The sequence below is a fragment of the Trichoplusia ni genome, chromosome 22, assembly GCF_003590095.1.
Source record: "Trichoplusia ni isolate ovarian cell line Hi5 chromosome 22, tn1, whole genome shotgun sequence".
NCBI lineage: Eukaryota > Metazoa > Arthropoda > Insecta > Lepidoptera > Noctuidae > Trichoplusia > Trichoplusia ni.
The window spans coordinates 4,900,364-4,923,944 of record NC_039499.1 but is presented as its reverse complement, the minus strand read 5'-3'; the positions used below and the strand labels follow the sequence as shown (position 1 = coordinate 4,923,944).

At 35.0% G+C, this 23,581-nt stretch overlaps 1 protein-coding gene across 3 annotated transcripts in view; it reads right to left on the bottom strand.

Moving 5' to 3' along the window:
• LOC113504519 (rho guanine nucleotide exchange factor 5) overlaps positions 1-23,581 on the bottom strand; it is a 122,155-nt gene that overhangs the window by 60,697 nt on the left and 37,877 nt on the right. The window contains exons 1-2 of one of the 3 annotated variants that reach the window (XM_026886856.1): positions 15,458-15,776; positions 1,915-1,941 (exon numbers count right to left, since the gene is read on the bottom strand). The gene's annotated coding sequence lies outside the window, so the exon portion shown is untranslated. Of the gene's footprint in view, positions 1-1,914; positions 1,942-15,457; positions 15,777-23,581 lie in introns of those variants that run through there. The other 2 variants (XM_026886853.1, XM_026886854.1) reach the window with 2 other exon arrangements.

Here is a 23,581-nt window from a genome sequence, read left to right as displayed (position 1 = left end):
ACAGGCCATAGTGGGTACAACTAACTGCTTGTTAACTTATATTTGTTAAATCTTAAGCACTAATAATTACACGGGTCAGTAAGACCTGATTTAGAAGTAGTTGAAGCTGCGGGTTGGCGATTTCGGAATCCAATTGTCCTCGCAATGCTTGCCTATCCGTTTGTCGGTGACTTCTTAAAATAATTTTGAAAAAGCCACATTGGTTCTTTGCCTGCGAAGGGATCGAACCTACCTTGTGCATACAAATGTATGGATAGAACCGCAAAGCCTCAACCGATATTTCGTGAACGAACCACGAACGCTAGTTATGTAAGTAATATAGTTTCAAGTGGTAGTAAAGAGTTGTATACAATACCATAATTCCGTATTGAGTTCGAACGTACTACGAGCATGAATCATTCGCTGAAATGAGATCCGGAGAGAGTAAAAGGCGGATTTCCGCAAAGAAGCTTCAATACTCATGCTTTTACGTCGAATATAATTAAATTAAATGGTTCAATTAATAAAGCCTTTGTTGAAAATGTTCCTTAGACAATTACAGCATAAGAAAGATCATGTTAACGCTCGTCAGAAACTTTCACTACACATGAGAAAATTCGAAGAAAACCATAAAACAGAAACTGCATTTAATGTTGCGTAAAGAAGTGCTTTATATAAGATGGGTGGATCCTTAATTAATCAATTATTAACGTTATTAGGGGTTACCGACAGTCGGCCAGCCATTAAAATAAGAAAATATTTTTATCTTGTAAGCAAAAAGTTTTATTATTACTTGCCGGACAGGTTTTTGTATGTTACTATTCGAGCGAATCATCGCTTGTTTAAATTAAATACGAGTTTTATTTTCGGCCAGTGTTTATGAAATTAGTTTGACATTTCCCTAAAAAGAGAAAATGAGTATTTTAGTTCAGAATGGTATTTAATAATTTGGTTTATGAAACAAACTTTATTAAATCTGAGACCTATTTTTTTTAATGGCGTGTGTGATGTAAAGTTGACGATATTAAAAATGATTTTAAAACACAGATTCATTTTGAATTAAAAATATACGTTCTTCATCTAAAAGTGCAACGCTACTCTGTATTCAGAGTAAAGAGCAAGATATGAAAAACAAATTTAATGAAGTAGAAACAAAATAAAACATTGTCAATATGTAGAAAAAATATCCAATGGCCATATAAGTTTGATTTAAGTTCATTTGCACTTATGCTCTGCCTTATTTGGCGTCGAATTTATCGGCATCTAAACAAAACTGGCTAAACCGGTTAGGCATGCCTGTCTATATTAGGTTTTTCATCTTATTTAGATTTTCATTCGATACCTCGTGCTGTTCGATTACAATTACAATTATTCGTCAAGCAGGAAGATGATTTTTTCCATTTTATTTTTTTGCATTCGACAAAGTTCTATAATATTGAACTGTGTTCGTTCGAAATTTATGGAACTTAGTCGATTCGCAAAAAATCGATCGCTGGTTGCTCTACCAACTTATATTCCAACAGTGCCTGGAAAAGATATTTCGAATCCACAATTACGCAAGCTTATGTTCTGTCCGACGGTCTACAAATATTACAATAATAAAAACATCCCATCCTTGATAAAAAAAATCACAATTTCCAATACTTAAACGCAATGACCTTAAAGCATTCCGTAACAAATGCCAACATTGGCAAACTAATCTCACAATAACTTGTAAAGCATGTAAAAATATTCGTGGACCGTCAAGATAAATAGAAACGTCGCGACTATTTACATACTAATCCGGGATAAGAGAAAACAATGTGTCAGACGACTTTCCCTTCACAGCAAGGGACTAAGCACGTAACTTTAATATCTCTTAAGCTTAGAGCAACTTTTTAGTTAGTTTATGCTGCCTTAATGATTATGATCAAAAAGATGTAGAAAATGTCTTACCTAATCAGTTGGTACTGAATGTAGATTCTGAAACAATTAAAGAACATGATTAGAATTTGTCATAAGTATACGTGTTTATCATATGTTTACGGCGAGAGTTGATAAAGAAAGAGTTGTAGCAAATGGTGAAAAGTTTAAATTGATTTTGTAGATACCCAATTAGGTTACAAAGAAATGGTTAGATTTTATTTTATTAAGGGTTTCCACATGGTAGAAATTCAGAAACATGAACTCATACGACATGTGCATTTAAACAATGACTTTAAATGGCAAGTTGATTACGTAATGGCTAAAACAATCAAGTATAATATGAAGATAAAAAAACCTATAAAACATTTAAAAACCCATCGATATTCCATCAACAATCTCTAAAGAACAATCTAGATAATGAAGTAACAGATACAGGAAGTTAAAACAATCGAGGAAGAAAAACCATAACTACAAGTCTAACGCATCAAACGAATCCTCGTAAAAACTTCCCTCGTTTTAGCAAGCACTCGCTTAATTAGCCTGGAATCCATGTTTTACAGCATTAGGAAGTGAACGAAGACCATTGTTATCTGAGCTCTCGTCAACCAATGTATCGACAGCGTTCACTGTTGCTGACAGTTGCGTATAAATATTATTGTCTGTCATGATGTTTCCGTATTTCTGGCGTTTGTTCCTATTTTCTTGTTTTCTTTAGTAGGAAAGGGATTCACTTTGATAGGCTTGGTTTCAGATAGGAAGCTATCTAGGTTATATTTTGTGGCTACTGCATTTCTAAATATTCATTTCACTTCAAAAATATTTAAGTGTGAAAACGTTACAAGGATCAATGGGTTTTAATGCTGATTGCTAAAACAACGATTTAAAGTCTTCATCATTAAGTTTTCATCGGGACAACCTACAGTAACCAGAAAGGAAAATGCAAACGGATTCAAACAACCAAACCATTGCGTCAATGAATAACGTAAAACAGATATAAATCGTAATGTCGCACCCACTATTATTGCAAGTGCGAATTATGATCTAAGCTTTACAAAAACAGCTATTATTCAATTATAAGACAAGGCATGATAAGTAGCAAAGCTGCATAATGTCACAAAGAACGTGTGGCGTAACGAGCGCAGTGTGGGAGACAACAGGTTCCCATATAAACACGAGCAATTGTAACGAAAGGGTTATGGAGATAGCGTAATTGAGAGTCACAGTTAAGAGGCCTCATTGATATGTAAGGGCAAACTGTGGAAAGCTCATCATCCGTCCTTATTGGTAAAAGGCCGATCACCAAACTGCAGAGGAAAAATGAATAATATTTTCTGGATGAAACGATCAGAAACTATTTAACATCGTATGCAATTATAGCATTTAGTTAGTTGCCTACTTAGAGTGACACGTCTTTCAACGATGACAGAAATCGATCATCGAAAATATCACTGTGCATTATTTTGTCACCTCATCGGCCCACATCTAGGTACTTCGAACACCACAAATGTGAAGTTACATGCTTAGATGCGAAAGTACAAGCAATGGTAGAAGAATTCGATATTCTAAAAGAAGTATTCTAAGAGCCAAGGAAGCCACAATACTCGAGTTCCAGTATTTATTCGATTTTAAAGCAAATTACCTATTACCATGTGGAATTGTTTGTTACGCTTTGCGCAAGCGTGACCACGCAGCCGTTTGCAAATTATTGCAATTACAATTTATTTACAAACTATCGCATATGAAGGATTGTTTAGCAATCTAGTTAACTCTTTGTTTTTATGTTAAATGCTTGGTTACAAGACTGGGTGGGGTCTACATACTTACACGAAAAGAACTTAGGAGAAACGTAAATACAAAGAGTGAATAGAAATAACGTTACATAACATAATGAAGTTCTGAATATTACTATCACAGTTTCAAAACTATATAGGTTTTGCACTAAGTTGCTTATTTCCATATTCTTGAGACAGTTAAGAACAAATGTTATATCTAATTTTAATCAAAGCAGGTGTAAAGTGCTGCAAGTCTTAATTTAGACTAAGTCAATGCAATGAATAGCTGACATTATATTTAAGAAGTCAAACTTTACTTCGTTGTAAGTGATACGGTTGTTTTAATAACAGCAGCGCTTGTGGCCTGCACAGTGCAGTGGTGTCTGTCGATACCTCACTCCAGCGTCGACGTAGGGTTGTCACACGACTTGGACATGGAAATCAGCAGGAGCATTGCTAAATCAAGTCTAGTTGAAGGTTACGCACATTAAGGAAAACCTGGTCTGGTCCAGAAGTACGACCGCCCAAAAATATGCTTTCCCCGATTAATAGTCTAGTCTACAAAGTGGGTGTCTTCTGCATGTGACTTGAATATTTTTGAAACCCCGTGCGACACAAGAATTAAATTCGTTAAAACGGGAGTTAAAGGGCTATGCGATAATTAAACAAAAATAGGAAGGAGGATGTGAACAACAAACTATTCAAAACAGTGAAACAATTAAAACTAAGTTTTTATTAAGTAGCTTTTTAATAGTTTCTTGGAAAAACTTTGAACCAATGAATATATGACCTACATATAATAACAGTCCTTTGTCAGACGGAAATAAGCAAAATGGCAGCCCTGACCAGCGACGCGTTGCTTGCTTAATACTAACTTATTCATGAATTGACGTCAATGTACCTTTGGCTTCGATCCTTTTGAAAATATAGCTTTTCAAGATTAGGTATGAAGTATGTTGCGTGTACTTATGTATATTTAGAAATCTGTCATAGAAGAAAATCTGTTTTCTAATGAGGAGGAAATGCATTTATTACTTTGTACTGTACAGAATAGATGCATCTCATATGAATTGTGCAGATATACAAATCAAAAGCTGCTGCTGCTGCGCCAATCCAGAAGAAATGCAAATTTTGCAATAAAAATTAGTCAGACATCTAATTTTTCAACGTAGCACCTTTTTAATGTCAATTTTAATTTTTAGTATTTTATTATAGTGGCAACAGAAATACATCATCTGTTGATTTTTTAACTTTAGTTTTCGGTTCATGAAATGCAGCCTAGTAATAGACGAATGGGCAGACAGTGTTCTCTTAGTACTTAATAGGGTGCCGTCTTTACCCCTTACCGTACGGAACCATATAAAAGACATGAAAAGGCTATATAACAAACAATCTGCACGTGCACATAATGATGATTGATATATAAAACTAGATATAATTCGAGTCCTAGAGCCTATATACCCTATATGACCCGACCTTGTCTCAGACACGACGACAATAAAAGCAGAGTTTGCGAAATATGTACTAACAAATGATTCATTCATTTCTCTGTAACGCATGAATGAACGTCAAAGTTCAAACAAACATGAACTTTAAACCAAAACGATAGAGCATATTTCTCTTTAGCAAATGTTTGTAAGTTTTCAAAGTTATTCACTTAAAAAGTGATTCATAGAGAGATTGCAAAACTTGTAATTTTCTAGGTCGTGTTCATGATGACGATTATTTCGGATCCGTATTTACTGACGCAAAATACCTGTCATTATATAATCTGGTTGCAGGCAGGTGACGTCAAGAATTGATAAGTGATAAATTGGATTGATTCGAAGAACTTTCATGAAATCCCCAAAACAAATCAGATAACGCAATGCAGGATAAAAGTAGATACTAAAATGGCAAATTTCAAACCTTTGCCGTGCTATGCCAGAAGCTTAGCGATGGTTGACTGACACCAGGTTTCACATCAATTATAATTATGATTCAAAGGAAAGTGATCGGTAAAATCAAAATGTCAGTCAGTTCAGTTAGTTCGATAGTTCAAATGGATTCAAGAATTCTTATGGCTATCCAATGTTAACTTGTGGCGCTGGAAGAAGAAATTACGTTTTGTAAAAACGCGTGGAAATATAACCTCAATTATAATTTATATAAAGATCCAATCGTGTTAGTTTGAATTCTCATTCACAAGAAAACGGATAATGAATTTACACTTCCTTCCTATACCCGTGCTACAAATATAATTACTACACTACTGCCTAATTGTCCTCCTTTTCTCGACAGTATGGATGCAATTTAAATATGAGAGCGTGATCGCTTACATAGTCGCATAATTAATCGCAGTTACAGGAAAGTGATTTTAATTAGAATTACATCCAATATGACATGCAAATGGGCATGATGTAATATATGATCTAATCGATCTTTCCTTAGTTCCGATGAAAAGGATAATATTCCACTTGTAAACGTTTCTTTATTTAAGTTTACAAAAACCTCCATTTACCAGGAGCATTAATGTTTGATCGGATATTTTATTCCACATTGTAAACGGAAAGACAGTGTTGAACTAGGGATGAGTTTGTTGCGCCGTTTCTTCTTTCGTAGCATAAGCTTAACTGAGTTCTGTCTCAATGTAATTTGACCCTAAAAAGTGCCACTTTGTGGTCCAAACTGAATAATTTGACTTTTGATTTTGTAAATTATTTTTTTAATTAAATTACGCTTACAAAAGGTTTATCGCCATTATCGCCATTATCAATTTTAGAAGAGATTTGTCGCTCTAAAAGATGTAGTGCGCTTTCTTCCTTCCATAACTGCAAGAAGGTCGCGGTAAGCCCTCTGTGCTCAAACTAAAACATCCTCAAGAGAAAAAAAAACACATAAATATTGTTCTCTAATATTTTCGCTGTATGAAACAATATTAGTATGTAGATAATTATAATTAGTCAATGCATACATCCGGTATTCAAGTAGTCACTGAAGGGCAGGCACGTAGCGGCGAGACATAGGTAGGTCAGTTTGGCAAGAGACTGAGTAGAGGTTAAACAGACAATCTCTTATTTGTTCGGTGGAAATTATAGAATTGAACGTACTGGAAATCTCATTTTGAGTGATATTTGAGTTAAGTATTTACATGTCCGATATACCTAAATGTTTTTATTTGAAGGTTTAAAGAAAAGCAAGCAGAATTGGTTATAATTTGACAAAAAATAATTAATAGATTAAAAACAATAGTCAAATACTACATGTAGACTATGGAAACTAACGCTATGGAAGTGGGAACTTATTACGTTAATTGTCGATACAAAGTACACTGATGAGTGACGTCACACGAGATTTCAACTCACATCTTTGTTTACGGGGGTTTATAAAAAAATACATATCCATTATCTTGTAGAAATCTATACTTTTTTACGTATTATTAGATTTCTTTTTTCAAGTACTCAAATGTTGAAAGCTCAGAATATTAATTAAACGTTGCCCGTCCATAACAAAATTTCCCATAGGCCAACAAAACAGTCAAAGGCATAAATCTGACAACCTACTCGTCAATACTACTTCAAGGCTCGTTAGCGTTACTATTTTGTGTTGTTATAAGTGCAGTAGAAGCATGATTAATTTAGGTCGCATCCTACTACCTAGCCTTTTAATATGCATCAATTGTTTTATTCGGCATCTTATTACAACCAATATTGTCACAAAAGATCAATTAATGTATGACTAACTAATATCAGTTTACATTACACTATTGAACAATGATTTCCATGTAGCATAGTCTACAAATCATCTATTAAAAAAACCTCCCAACACTATTTTACAGCAGAATTTTTTTTTCTACCTCGGACGGCTATCACAGCTATTGCAACAGTTTTGGTTTCAATGGTGGTGGAACTTGAACATTTATAAATGACTACTAAAAAGGTTTTACGTCGACAAATAAATTAAATACCGGTCAAATAAACGTTGGATTCGTGACAATAAAGTTTCCGAACATTGGTAGAAGAAATTGGTCGCCTCTCCGCAGCCACCATTTTATTTTAAACAAATCAAATCAAAACCTTTACTGTAATCTATAATGTACACATACAGGTGGTAAGTTTAAATAGAAACAATGATGGATCGTGTCGAGCACAGCAAAATTCTAAATAAGTAGAAAAGAGGACGAGCACTTAATTATATTTGTAACATCATCAGCATTTTGTGCACACTCTCTATAACCAATAAACCTATTTCCCTCGCGTCGCGTGCGAAGCCTCGCTTATCTGTTTCATACAATTTGCATGTTTTCCGTAATTACTACATCAAAGTGATCAAACTGGATACCATCGAACTCTGTTAATTAGCTTTCCATCATAATTATATTTTTTCACATACACATCATTAGTCCATTTTTGTTATATGACTAAAAGATGGCGCTGTCTCCTGAGATATGGTAGCATTAAAAAGTGTTAGGCTTCGGACACTTTCAAGCCTTTTTATCTAGGCGAGAGACGAGATACGAGACACGTAAAGCAACGTCGAAAGTTTTGGATAAAATAGAGAAATTACCACATGAATATCCCAGAAAATCTTAGAAGCTATGTAGTTTTGAAATCCAAATCTGTCGCCATAAATCAACAAAAACCGATTTCTATCACGAAAACAAAACACGCTACGATCAATATTTCTGTATTTAATTGATTGATAACATTATTAACCTACACTTTCTAAAGAGGTATGCGCGTAATCTAGATAACAGTGTCAAAAGTATATTTATAATGGCGGCCGATAGTTAAATGAACAATAAATCATGCACGCGATGTTATCTGCGCACACGCAGCTTATCACTCTACCGAGATTTCGTAATGTGTACACGAAAGTTTAGGTCTCTATCGAAGAGGTTTGGATTCTGTGTAATTTGATAAGTGTATCTAGGAATGCTAGAGTATCTACATATAAATCTAGGTATAAAACATAGTAGCTCTATCGATAGTTTCATCAAATTATTTGTGGTTGTATACATTAAATTAAGTTCTACTATATTAATTGAAATTAAGAACACAGGGCCAAGACCACCAACAATGCCTTTGTTTTTGACAGAAGTGTGACTGACTTGTTGGTTAAATCTATTTCAGTCATTTAGTCAGCGTTAGAGCACAAATTTATCTACAGGTCTTGATTAAAGCTATATCGTATTACTTTAAAATGTATCTACAAACTGTTATAAGCACTTACATTAAATTTAGAAATACAGAGGGAAAAAAAACAAGGCTACAATGACAGCGAGTATTTATCTAAATGTCATTATAAAATAAAGAGTAATTAGAAATGTCTAAAGCTTGCTAACCATAATTACGACAATAATCTCCTTTGTCACACAATTAGTGCTCTTGTAACCAATCATTAGGTTGTCATGGCTGTTTCATTATTTTTTAATGCTTTCACCAATAAAATAGGTACGTAATCAGTAGCAATGATAGAATCAGAGAATCGTAGAATATAAAACATTCAGTTATTATAGTTACGTAATGTTCTAAAAAACCTGTGTGATAGGCTTAAAAGAAATATCGAATGCACCTGAAACGCCATTATGATGTAACAATCTAAGATATAATTATGTTTTGGCGGGCGTGGCCGGAATAATATTCAAATGTATTCATAATTCGAACGGAACATTGTAACTGCTCGCAAAAAATATTTAATGATTGACAGCTATCAAAATAGGCAAAGGTATTTATGTATAGAACACCTAGAATAATGGTTTTAGAACTTAAATAAATGGATAGCAGGTGAAACACTAATTAATATTTTTGATTGTGATGTTTAACTTAAACTGCATATAAAAACATGAAAATTAAATAAACAATTGAAGATTTTTTCATGATAACTTTTTACCAGATTAAATGTACAATAACATAAATTATTTTATTTCCCGGTTCACGTCAAGCTTGTATTTACAATACCCGTCTTCCCGATGTAACTTTCTCGGCTGTATACCATGTCGCCTTTGCCGCTCCCTAACTAGCACCTTGTATTGACGACAAGTAATCGGACATAAACAACTATTTAAATTATTCATATTTAATTCTATTTCTTGTTAGCTGATTATGTAAGGAAATACGATAAATCTTTTATGGTTACACTATTACTAAACTACCCTCAACTCTGCCTTAATAGTAAAGATAAAAACACTTATTACAGAAATAATGTAACTAAAACACCTAAGAGAAAAATAAAGCAATATTAAGATAAAAAATTCTAGTAAACTGCATTTTAAAGCACTTAATAGCCGCAAAACGAAATTATCAGATTTAAACTAATATTTGTTACTGCAAGGCTCATTACAATACAGACCTCCCAATGACCGTTCTACTTTACATGCACGCTTCGCTGGCCATCCCAAGCGAAATTCCGCATTCTACGAGAATTTGTGCGATGTGCATCTTATTATGCAACAAGTGGACGAATAGTGGATGTGGAACGCCAAAGCGGAATGCCTAAGTTCACCCAACCTGGGGGTCTACCATCTCCTCAAGAAATAAGTCTAAAATTGTGGAACAGAGATGTCGCTCTACCCCATGTAGAGCGCTGTCTCACTTCTACAATAACAGTAGTCGACTTTTAGAGACGGAGGTAGCCCTCCTGCAGTTTCTTGGTCGTGACTGGAATGAGTGAGCGAAAACCACATTCTTTATACTTTATACCTTAGTTTTACCAACCTTGTATGGATTGCGGTCTGTTGTGTATCCTATGAGAAAAGCCCTGCTTTATGCTTCGCACTTAACTTTCAGAAACATAAAGCAAACATACAAAAATATAATCTGTGCGGCATTAGCTGGTATTCATATTCTCTTTACAGCTTTGTAGCGATTAAGGAAACTGTAGCATAATCTGTTTAGCTTTCTTCTACAATACACGAGGAAAAACATATTTTCTACAGGCATTTAGGGAGCATTTAATTATCTTTGAAATTAGAGCTAGCTATTGAATCATGAGACATTCACGTCAACTACCTTAATCGAATTTGGAGCTCGGCGTAAGCTTACGATTCAAGGGAGTCTTAATGTGTCCAAAGCTATTAATCATAATTATGAGTCCGCACAAAAACTATTTTAAAGGTTTATTAACGTTAAAAATGGAAAGGTGTCCTGTGTGAACCTAATTTACTGTCCAAGTTTACATGATCTTACATCGAAACATTTCTGAACTCGAATACCAGCAAGTCTGCATGTATAACAAATGAGATTGGTATTTACGATAAAGCTGCGCATCGTATATTTATATAGTTTTGTTTATATTTATATCCAGTAGTAAATTTAAAAGACTAGCTTAGCTACAAGCAAAATAATCACCTGATTTTTGAATAATAGGAAAAAACGTTTTGTAGGTACTTCTGGGATGAAGAAGCTCCAATCATATGAAGGTCCGAACAACAACCGAAGATCAATAATTGGGGAAATAAAAATCGGGAATACCCAAAACCCTTTTTTTTGGTAAGACGGGGGAATCCTTAAGGACAACCACTCCCTCAGGGGATGAAATGGATAGTGTTAGACTTCTACTGACTAAACCTGAACCGCCGTGCTACGGCATCCACTTTTTTGTGTCCAAGGTCGTTGACAATTTTCCATCGAAGAGGAAAGTCGAAATACACGGAAAGGTACGAGCATAAGGACGAATCCTTCCAAGCATGCTCAAGGAATGTTAATATGGCGGCGGGCAAGTGCGTGCGCGCAATAAAAACATTAGCGGGCTTCGCGGAAATCCCAACGCGCTGGTAGTAAAGATAATGCAAGAGACAGTTTGAATAGTTGCATTTGTATACGTGAAATGAAACTCAATTGTTTTGAGTATAACCGTGTTAGCTAAGAAGGTCCTTACGTATTTACCAATGGAGATTTTTGGGGTGTTGTGATTGTAGCTTAGTCTGTGTGTTTTTTTTAAAGCAACTATTTATGGATGTATGCAAAAAAGTTTTCCTAACTGTAAAGTGTAATGTATGTATTATTGGTAGCCTTGATTGGATTTGTAAGCAGGAGGTGCAGGTTCGATCCAACGTTGGCAAAGTACCAATATGGCGTTATCGAAGTTTTATTGTACTTTCTTAGTTAATCTAACACCATCCAGAAACGGTGAAGGAAAACGTCGTGAGGAAAATTGGATTCCGAATATTTGATCTGTAATCGATGACATGCAGTGAGCCAGCATTGTGATTATGCTAAAAACCTTCCTATGCGGGGACAGGCCTGTGCCCAGCAGTGGGACGCTTGTAGGCTGGTGTTATAAGGACTAGGACTCTGATGTAAAATATCTTAATATTAATCCTTATCCTTACATATTATAAAACAAAGTCCCCCGCCGCGTCTGTCTGTCTGTCTGTCTGTCTGTCTGTTCGCGATAAACTAGAAAAGTACTGAACGGATTTTTATGCGGTTTTCAACGATAGATAGAGCAATTCTTGAGGAAGGTTTTAGTGTATAATAAGTTTAGGTTTTGTGTAAACTGACGATATTACAGCGATATTAGTTAAACAAGTCGGAAAAAATTAAGCCATTCGAGAGCTTTCATCGAGAACGCTGCCAAAACCTTTTGAGTTACAACAAAACAATGTATGGCGGGTTTGTACCTCTTTAATAGATCTACAAAAAAGTCCGCGGTGGTATATGTCTATCTTCCAAGGATAACCCACAATAACCATTTTTATGTGTTTTCTTAATACAGTAAAATTATTGGTTACTTACGACCCTCTTTTTAACAATACAGTATTAATCCTTATCCAAATAAATAAGTTAGATATATTATGCATGTATTATAGAACAAAATTGCCTTTTACACTACGCCAAAAATGTTAATAGGTAATGAGTTATCGTAATATTAAAATCTCCGCGCGAGAAATTAAAAATCGATGAAACGTAGCGAAGATATCGTTGGCATCTATATACTAATTGTACTATATATATACTAATTACTATGTATATACTATGTATGTACTATGTATATACTAATTGTTTGTTTGATTGTTTGTTTGAAAGCGCTAATCTCAGAAACTACTGGTTCAAAGTAAAAATATTTTTGTGTTGAATATACCATTAATGGAGGGAGGTTTTAGGCTATATGTATATCATCACGCTGCGACCAATAGGACCGAAGAAAAAGTCATAACTTATATCTTCTAACCACGCAGACGAAGTCGCGGGCAACAGCTAGTACAAGTATAAACTTGACTATCTTTCCCGTTCGTTTAAGTTACATCCCATTTTCCTCGTTTATGTATTTAAAGATTACTATAGTTTAAAATGATGTAAGCTGAACAAATATAAGTACTTGTAACAAAGATAAATTTGATGACGTCGGTCCGTGTTGAACAATGGCTAAAGGCAGATTAGGAAGTGACATCAATCATTCGAAAGACTTTTACTTATTACATGGATGTAAGCTTTACGCAAGACAATATTGCCAATATGTTTTTGTATGAAACTATTGGTAATATTGTAGTGAACATGTAATATTGACATAATGTTGTTAGAATAAAAAGTGGGAAACTTTCACATCTATATAATGTACGTTGTATGCAATACAATACATTGTAGACATTTTATGACGATTGTAATGTTGTCGTTTAGTATCGAACGTTCGGTGTGACAAAGAAATATTATCTAGTTATTTCTTTTTACGCTTTTTTTCTGCTTTAAAAAGAACCAGAAAGGGAATATACTGGCCGCTAATAGTCATCAGGATGAATTACGTGACCACATAAAAGCCATAAAAAAATGTATGTTTGTTGATGACATAGAAACTCATCATGTCATTAATTACGAACGGTTTCTTAAAAAATTGGCTCATTATTAATTAAACATTAGAAAACGACACACATTTAATTAAAAAACAGAAGAGTTTTTATTATTGCATCTTTAATAGCTGCATCAAATTAATAAAGATATTTATAACAGTATTACTTTTTAATTTAATTCGCAAAAAAATTGAATTAGGTATTCACTTAATTTAATTTCTATAATTATGGACTGAACAATATCATGCGTATACATTTATACAATAAATTATTGTAGTAATACACATGTATAAGATCCAAAAATTGGAAGCAGATAAAAAAGAGTCTTAAAGTCAAATCCTCATACTAAGAAATTGATTAGTAATGTTATAATAGTTGTGGTTGAAACTATTGTTATCACCAAGTGAACCACTTTACTGGTCGACGGCGGATTAGTGACGGACATTGTTCACACGGAAACTGTAATAATGGCGGCTACACGTGCCAATCAATTGGATCGTAATCTTGGAAATGTTCGGAACGACTAACAAGGAAACACCTATGGATTGGTAAAGGATAAAGAATGGGGTCCTTGGAGGACGCTACGACAGATGATCGTGATCCTCGGTGGACCCCTTTTCTTTTGTTAATTTTGTTCGTTTCTTCCTCTAAAACTTTTTAGCCCCAGGTCAAGATTGTCTAAGCAACTTAACATTAAGTCTTTTCTTGCCACAAAGGTTGCCGGTTGGTGAATTTTTAACAATCAACGAGTATAGCTTGGTATCATCATGGGTTAAGGTACGTAATTTCACTACAAAACTTCAAATCAGTTTCAAGTTGTCAATACCTGCGCTTATGCTAACTGCATTCTCCGAAATCAGCAATCCTAGTTCAAGAGTTAATGGTACAAGCTACAGACTTTACGTTTTTGAGAGACTAAGTAATGAAGCGTTGACAATCAGGCATGAACAGAGGAACGCGATAGCAGTACATTGAATCGCAGCTAAAAGTTTATGTCAAGGGTCGTTGAACACGACGCTAAATGATTGTTTAGTAATCGAATGTATAGGCTTGCATGCTTAAAATAATCTCACGAAGATTATGTTTAAAAAGCATTAATTATTAGTGTTATTTTAGTTATTATATTTATTAGTAGCTAACAGAATATTACGAAGTTTATAAATGTTGGAATGGTTTTTAATGTCACGTTTGATTTCTGTACAGACGTGAAGGATATTATAGGTTATTATTATTCGTTTACCGCTAGCAAAAGTTTTCAGTACGTATTCATCAATAGGTACCTAACTTAACTCAGCATGATATACCTACATGACATATGACGCGTCAAGTCCACTGATGATTACAATATTTACATTATCAACGTTCGACGCACGTTCATATACCATCAATATCAGACACTTTTCTATAACAAGATGATGAGGAGAAAACTCAAATAACACAAAACTTTCTGTTTCGTCGTCTACAATAAAAAAGACTGTCGCTTAAACATTCAAACCAACATGCATCTATAAAATCGAAAAGGTGTAAATGACGGCCCTTCAGATAACCGTTACCTTCGGGTCAACATCTCGTAAGTAGGAAAATCTATTGATCAACAAATACTTCATTACCTGCCACTTTCACGTGAGCAGAATTCAACAAGCTAAGTGCGAAAACATGTGTTTGTCGAACAATACTGTTATAGCATATAGGACTTGGTGTAGACCCACTTTTGAGAATAACGTAACGGTTTGTAAATGTTCCAAAAACTTAACAATACGGGAGTCGTGGACGGAATCACGAATTTCTGCATTGAGATCAATTGTGTGTACGTTAAGGGTTATACACAGTGACTCACATTGATGTCGAGAAATATCTTGGTTCTGAAAACGATACACTTGAGTAAACAACTGATTGAAGACCACGTTAGACAACCTACATCCCATATGTGTACCCGTGAGACATCGGCTGCTATAACAAGCACATTTGAATAATCACCAAAAAAATTAACGGTCCCAATGCCTGACATCATTTGTAGGTAAATAGAACCACTTACCGCGCCAAGCATTAACATAAATCCTTCACAAACTGTGCACTATTTGAACCGAACAGTATTGAGAATCTGTCCCTTTATCGTTAAAATAAAGGGTAGATAATAACACAAGCACTAAAACTGTGGATCACTTCACTGTATCGATTGGGGGAATATATTTTGTGTATCGAAGGTGACGGTGTGTCGCGGCCGTGCGCGGGCGCGCCGACAGCGAGCAGCGGACTGGCCGCCGGAATGCCCGACAGGCTTCAATCGAAGGCTGTAGCTCTAGAGATGAGGACGCGAGACGCTTTGCGTAACCGATGCCGATTGGCTCGATTCAACCGATTTAATTTACGACTCGATAAACGCACATTAAAGTCAAATGTTAATGGGTAGTGAATTTATTTCGATACAAGCGTGTACCTACTCATTTATTATAACAGGCTTAAATATCATTTCTTATTTTAATAATTAGTACTTTACAGAAATCACATGCAAGACATTTGCAAAACAAAACACGGCACAATTTATATTTCTGTTAGGTAATTTACAAATCAAGCATTAATATTCCAAAATTATCGACATACATTTCAACATAAATCCATATGGTATCGAAATATAATATATGAATACAACACTAGAGACTGGAAATAGCGGCTTACGTTATCATCGTCGTCGTCCGAAGCGTTGTCAACATGCACACGTATTATCAGCACATTAGCTTCAGCTCGTTGTTTCACGTAAATATCTGTTATCGCGATGCAAAATAACCACTGATTTCTCTCAGGGTTAAGGAGAATCCATTCTCAGGTCCAAGTTATCACCTTGCCAATTTTTCAAGAAGGAGATTTCAATTCAATGTTTGTTACCTCAGAACTTCGGACTAGATGAATCGATTTTGTTGATTTTTTTTCCTTAACATGACAAAGCTGTCATTTAGGTCCACATAAATTTCATCAAGTTTGGATAAGTAGTTTTTTATTTGAAGACAGTTGTATCTTTCTCTCAAAACATTATTATTTTCTCAATTCATTAAACTGTTTTGAAGTGACACCGTAACAGAGAGACAGTTCATTTAACACTTAACATCAGTACTGACTGACTACTCACAAAGATACACACTGCCATTAAAGATAAAACTCATCGTAGCATTACTAAGGGATTCTTAAAAAGAAAATTTGGTGACAGTGGAGTTGTGTAATAAATTCTAACTTATTCAAAAATAAAACAATAAACAATGATATGAAAGCGCATTGTCCGTGAGATAATATTCGATTGTATTATTTTTGACTCATTGTCCAAGTAAATTTGATTCAATGAAGTAACAAGTGCGTTTTAGTTGACAAGTTGAAATCCTTCAAGATATAGTATAAAGGTCATCACGACTAACCCAATGAGCGTGACGAGTCGCAGGTTCGAACACCACCTAGTATAAGTATTTATGTGATCCACGAATGCTTTTCTTGGGTCTGGGTATCTTTAAGCAAATGAACCGCAACACAAGGATTAAATTAAATAATGCAAGAAAAGTAAAAAACAAAACACCCCTCCTTTTATTAACAGACCTACGCAGTTTAACTGAAACCAGGGCTTGAAAAAAAATCGGTCAGCACAATTGCAAGTTTATACGTAAAAGTTCTCCTTTGTGTAAAATAAAATTAAAAGCAATAATTACCGGAGAAAGTCCCATAGACGCGGCAACACACAAATTGCCGCTGACAGGTGTTTAAAGGCGTAATAACTTAGAATTACCATCAACAGTTACTTGCAATCGTGAACAAACAATGATACTAAACAATTCTATTGCACGCGTATTCTTCCGCATGGAGGAAGGATAGGAGGAGTTAGAATGGATAGAATTTTAAACTAGGATAAATAGGTTTAGAGTGCACATAACTTCTCCCTGTTTTGACATATTTAATTACTGCTCATGCTCAACAACTATCAGTCACTGCGTGATGGTCTATTTCATATACTTTCTATTTTTTTTTAATTCGTATCAACCAAAATGCCTGGAATTCACGGATACAAACAAAAAACAAACTCCTCAGCTTTATTATAATGGTACAGATTTATAGTAATAGCGTATATGCATCTGCATATGCGGATGTTCCCTGTTTTACTTTGAAACAGGCAGCGCATTACACTTCGTGTCGTTTCATCTCGTTGAAAAATAAAGAGAGAGTTCTAACAGACTTGCTTTAAAAGTTAAAAAAAAGCTTAAGTGCAGACACACTTCAACAATACATAATTATGATCTTAGGTAATAAAATAATAATAAATAAATGCGGACAACATCACACACATTGTTCTGAACCCAAAGTAAGTTGCTAAAGCACTTGTGTCATGGAATTCAGATACAACGAAAAGGTACCACAAACACCCAGACCCGAGACAATGTAGAAATGTGAATTTTTACATTGACCCGACCGGGGATCGAACCCGGGACCTCAGAGCTAGCGACACCTTGAAACCGGTGCGTACGCCACTCGACCACGGAGGTCGTCAAGGTATCGTCGAGGTATCATAACACCTTATTTAAAGGATACTACTATGTTAATACACGTGTTACTAAGTGGTGAAACTGTAGAGAACATCTCTAGAGACCGCTAACAAACAACAAAGGTCAGTAACATTGGGTAACCGTGTTTTGTTTCGTGAATACAGATCTGCGTGGGCCGTGAAGGGACTAATCAGTTTAGCAATTAAGAAAGAACCACTAAATTATTCAAAGGTTAGGTCAGTTTAAGATTCCCATTATTTTGTAAAACAGAATTTCAAAGTATTTGTTACCAAAAGGAGGCGGAAGAGGTGAAGAGAAGAGCATCGGGTGTGTTTGTGCATGTGAATGTGATTTCAATGTTTGTGAAACCCCCGCGACACTGGGATTAAATTTGTAACTGCGGGAGTAGATTTAATTAAAAAAAAGTATTAATAGTTTTCTGCGAATAGCATAACAAACAGGAATAAAAGCAATGCATTCATAAGCTATCACGCGGACACAACCGATACCACTTATCAAAGCAGTTACAGAAACTGTCCACACAAACAACAAGCCATCGTTACGCATACTATGTAACAAAAAATATGGAAAGTACCCAACAATGTTCCCAGACTCGACAAGATTAAGTGTTATCTCATTTTAGATAATATACCTAAAACAATGAACATATGGACCTTATGTAATGTCGGCGTAATATCTGGGAAATAAACACAAAGGTTCGTGGGTTAACCGCCCGTTGTAATGTGGTAAAAATAGCGAAGTCATGTAATTCTCTAATAAATATCTGTCGAGAAAGACAACTGATTGGATGACGAATGAAACTTTCTTTTAAATGAAATGACAATTGCAGCTAATGTGACGTGAAAATATGACTCAAGCTGAAAGTTTTGAGATAAACACAGGCGATGAGAAATAAACCTGTTAATATGCAAACAGGAGGAGAGAAGATAAGATATATTTGACGCAAACCATAATTTAAACAAAAATATAATGCCCATACAATTAAATCGACAGAGACACGACAGCCTTAAGTGGATAATGAAAGGTTTAATTCGAAAATAATCAGAGGCGGATAGACAGACAACATAATTCAATAAACACACGTTATTAATAAAGTGTTGAACCGTCTTACACAACAAGATCAACTGGCAAGCCTTGATCGGAAGAGATTAATGGTAGAAGCTGTCACAAAAAAGGTGCTGATCCCATCAACAAATATGAACGATTGATTGATTGGAAACTCAGCCGTAACAAGAAATTGCAAATGATAATAGAACAACATTCTTCATATATTGGAAAGCGAAGTTGCACTGAAAGTGGTCTCCGATCGAACGCGCCAGATAAAGTTATCTTCAATAGGCCTTTGAAGTTAAACAACCGTGTAAGGTCGGACGTTACGAACGTTAGCACATAAGTTATAGAGGAAATTGCACAGAGAGACGGTGCTAATCAAAACTGTACCATGAAGTCTTTAATTTGTATGATGTTTTTAAATGTAAAGTTGCATCTCATCTTATCAATTTGATTACGTCCGTAAGTATAGTCTAAAGTTACCAAAGTAAGACAAGTTGGTTGGGTGACAAACATGTTTGGAGATATCGATCTTTATTTTCAGTATTTATTGTTATCACGGTTCATTCTATTACATTTTAATGACAGATAGACGGACTGACAGCGGTGCCTCAGCAATATGGTTCCACTTTTTTCACCCTTTGGGAACGGAGCCCCAAAAAGGAGTAACGACGTTTAATTATACCCCATCAAAACGATTCTGTAATCAACCTACAATTTTGCCTTCAACAATCAATACTCAAGATAATTTTATGAATGACATGAAATGTTAATTTGAGCAAACGAAAGTAAGTGAAAACGTAACTGTAGACTTTGGGAACGTCATCAACAATAAAAAGGTAATGTCAATCAATGTTGGGAAAGCTATCATATCAGATTCCATCGAGTAAATAAAAGTAAAACAATTACGTCACAATTGGTTCCTCGTACTTGGGAACCAGAGCTACTGTCAGTCTTGTGGTATCTTGATATTGCATAGCCCATGCTTAGGCATATTGGAGGCACTGGTGACTGTTATACAAAGTTAAAAATATTCTCAAAAGATGACCCAGAAATACTCTTAGGGGCTTTTTTTTTCGGGTAATTCATAACAAATAACAAAAAAAAAATCTTAGCTATTGTTAAAATTACGCATAGGGAAATCACTTTTATCATAGCCCAAATCAATAATTTTGGGCAAAATTTACCTCCCTATTCAAAGCAGAGAACTTTTTAACATCCAGTTAAATTATTAAGTTTCTTCACTTAATTTACCATGCAAAAATACTTTTGTGTGACAAAAAGAAACCAAACTACGATTTAAAAAACAAACTCCTCGATACAACGTTAATTAATCGTAACTCAACAATGCCGTCTGACCAGTCGATACTCCAAAATGTCGTCGTTCCGCATTCGACATATATGTAAAGTAACAACCTAATGCATCCAACTAATAGATTTAATGATGCAATGATTGTTGAATTCCATCTTCGAATTTAGGTATAAGACCATGTTTAGGTTATAAAGTATTTTAGAATTTTAGAAAGACAAACAGTTTGCAACGAGGCTGTTAGACATGTACTCGAGAATTTTGGTACAGAGATTAATCTAGTGTGTCCAAAAAGATTTCTTACTTTTAGTAAACGTTCAAATTTGATAATATTCCGATACTACACAGAAAGATCGACAAACCGGGAATTTCAGTATCATCGCTTGAGCTATTTTCCCCACTGATATTTCTTTTTCGACTCGTTCTCAATTTCAATTTAATCCAATCCATATTGCGTATTCTATACCCGACTTCCGTACCCTTTATATTCTTTCATACTAAATGAACCGTGGAGCAATCTCGCTGGATCATATTCTTCGTCTGTAATGAATCACTTGGTAACGGGAATGCTTCTGCGGTGAACGAGTTGTTTTATTTCACGAGCCGCGCTCGTGGTACCAGTTGGCACGACAACTACGTCACAAGTCCTTATTATTTAGGAACATCTGTCTCTTGTTGTCTCAGAGTATTATTATGTTTTTGTTTTTCGACAGAAGTTATCTGCTGTGTCTAGAAATTATTAAGTTCGAGGAGCATGCATTGGAAAGTGTTGTTATGAATAATAAGGCCAGGGGGTCTACTACACTTAAGTTGTGGAAGAGATTTGACTGCTGAGAGGACAAGCATTTGTGTGATCCACAAGAGTCTGGGTATCTTTGACTTGATTGTTATGATAGCCGCGACACAAGGATTAAATTCCTTTATAAGTGAGTCGTTTTAAAAAAAAATGTTAACCTAATTACAGCACATAATGATTTACAGTAGCAGTGGAACAGTTTAGTAGGCAGTAGAAAAACCTTATCAAAATTATGTAGAATTTATTTTATGCAGAAACGAAACCCCCGCGCTTTGTAACCAGAATCGCAGAAACTATTGTGTGCACTGCAAATGATAACGCAGTAATGACTAACATATTACAATTATGTAAGACACACATAGTATAATGACTAATATAATAATTATATTATTTTGATTCAACTCGGAGACACTCGACTTACATTAGCACTTAGTCATCACTATCTCCGTTATTTAATTAACATGTTTCTTGTTTCCTATCACAAGTTGAGACAAATTGGACAATTCTTCATCAATCTTTGAAGGTTTATCGTCCATAGAACTTCAAATGATAGATAATTCTGTCGTTATACATTGTATAGAAAATATTTATTTGTTAAATCAGGGATTTATTTTATGTTTTATTATGTTGGATGGAACTCACATATTTAGACACAATGTGTTAACAGTATTACATTATTGTTTTGTTTATGTCTACCTGCCTATTTATTTCATAATAATATAAGTTGTTTTCAATAATTTTATCAATTACCTTATTACACGTGCTTTATCAAACTATTATTCCAAAGTGTTGAAACGTTTATTACCTATGTTCATTTAAATTTAAGTCACCTATATTTCGTCAATTTATAGTAACCGAGTGGTCCACTTTTTAACTTCACCTGAGATCCCCTTTGATCCCCTACATGATTGATGCAGAAAATCAATTATTCAGATTACCAATGTTGTAGCGTCAGAAGATCTATTTATAAAGGGGGTATGTATTGACAATGATTGAATGTGCTAACAAGACTGAAGGAAAGCTAAGAAAACCCTTTTAAGCAAAAAAGTTGAAGAACATTGTATCATGTCTTTATAAATTGCATCATAATTTAATTGATCTTGTTTATCCAGCGGTCAATTATAAGTAATAATAAATACAGCATACTTAGCACATAACTACGTATTTATGTCAACGTTAAAACTAGAACAATAAGTCTAACTCTAGGCACTACAAAGCCTTTATACTCAAGATGACATGACTCGTCCTTGAAACCTTATCACATGTCCAAACGCACAGCTAACAAACTTGTACATGTACACTTAAAACACAGCATATTGGATTTAGTTCGTGACTTCATTCTCCGGTTACGGACATTGAATATAGATAAGACTGACATTAGCAGATAACGGGTCTTACTAACTTTGACTCGAGCTCAAATAATACCAGCTCACCAGTTTCAGGGTTTAAGGAGCAAACAATGATTATGCAAGCACTTTCACAAAGCACCCTTGTATAAACCTCTCCACGCCTTTTACTTGTCAAAAGAGCCGAGAAAAAAACGAAAGTGCTCGTCTGATAGCGATGCTAGAAAGGTGTTAATTAATACTAGTAATTCATATGAAGTTGGATCACGTACAAGCGTCATTCCATGTTTAAATACGAGAGATGAATCGCAATCGATCGTTTGAATGTTTAATGTTTGAAATGAGAATGTCCTTGCGCAGGAGTCGAAAGCTAATGTACGCCATTTTGCAAGACAACGATCGTAACGGGCGATGTCCTGCGCATACAATATGGCGGCACTCTATGTGCTTAGTCTTATGGTATTATTGTGACAACGTTACGTGTTAACTGTCCCCTTGTCACATTATGTGTGTCGGGTATTTTCGTATGTACGGCGAGCGTCATCTACGTGATTTCAGCGATAGTTCTATTATTAATGTTTTTGGGATTTTAGCTAAATGTCAGATAGGTACGAGGTTACCAAAGAACACAATGTATAAATAAGGTAAAACCCCGTTTATTAAACAGTTACACTTGTTGTGAAAACAACTCACAAATAAGGAAAATAATAAATGAAAGTACGTAGAACCTAACTTGGACCTACTCCTAAATTGAACCTGGACCTACGCTTTAATTGTTTTTCAGTGCTTTATATATTACGTAGTTAACCTTTTTCGGTATAAACAAATACGTAGCACAAATCATTATTTCTACGTATCAACGTATTTGTCACAGATAAGCCGTTGGCTTGAGCGTAGGCTTCGACTTCTTCATCGAAATCGATTACGTAGCATCTAGAAACTTAGTGGAGGACTCCCTTGAAATTTGGGCTGTTTTTCTATTAGAGATGTGCTATGGAAATGTGCCGTACGAGGATGTCCGCTAAGCCATTTTCACCAAAGCTGTGTAGACCGAGGCGGGTAAATAAAGCGATTCTATTTTTTCTTTACAAACACATCTATCGCTACGCATCCACGCACA